Below are 668 nucleotides of genomic sequence, written 5' to 3' on the forward strand. Positions count from 1 at the left end.
TCTTTCCCTTTTCTTCTTCGTCTTTCCCTTTTCTTCTTCGTCTTTCCCTTTTCTTCTTCGTCTTTCCCTTTTCTTCTTCGTCTTTCCCTTTTCTTTTTTTCTTTCTTTCATCCTTTCTTTTTTTTTCCTTTTTTTCCCTTTTTCTTTTTTCCTTTTTTTTTTTTTCTTTTCCCTACAGCCATCCTCTAAAGGATGAGAAGGTGGCACTTCCTCCATGGGCAGAAAGCAGAGCTCCCATTTCCCTCCCCCTCCATGCCATTAAAGGCGGGTGTTGTGCAGTGCCTGGGAGTTTGGTGGCTGCCCTGCCAGCTCCCGCTTGTTTGAATGGGGATGTCTCTGTTTCCACTCTCAATTCATTTTCAGACACTTTAGAAAGTTCTTTCCTGCAGGAATGAAGGGCTTTTCACTGTGTTCCAACAAGGTTTACAGTCTCTGCCAATGCTCCTAAACTTTTCTCATTCATTGTCTAAGTTTCCCACTGCTTTCAGCGGCGAGATTCCCACACTGAAGAATACCTGATTATATTTATTTAGTGAGTTTCAGCAAAACATCCTCAGGGGCCCAAAACGTGCAAATCCTGTATAACATTCATCATTACTTTCTTACTGTAAATCAGCATTTCACAAGAGAATAGAGTGATTTTTTTTTCTCAGAAGGGGAAAAGGAGA

The sequence above is a fragment of the Nothoprocta perdicaria genome, unplaced genomic scaffold (assembly GCF_003342845.1).
Source record: "Nothoprocta perdicaria isolate Ctin4 unplaced genomic scaffold, notPer1 scaffold_47, whole genome shotgun sequence".
NCBI lineage: Eukaryota > Metazoa > Chordata > Aves > Tinamiformes > Tinamidae > Nothoprocta > Nothoprocta perdicaria.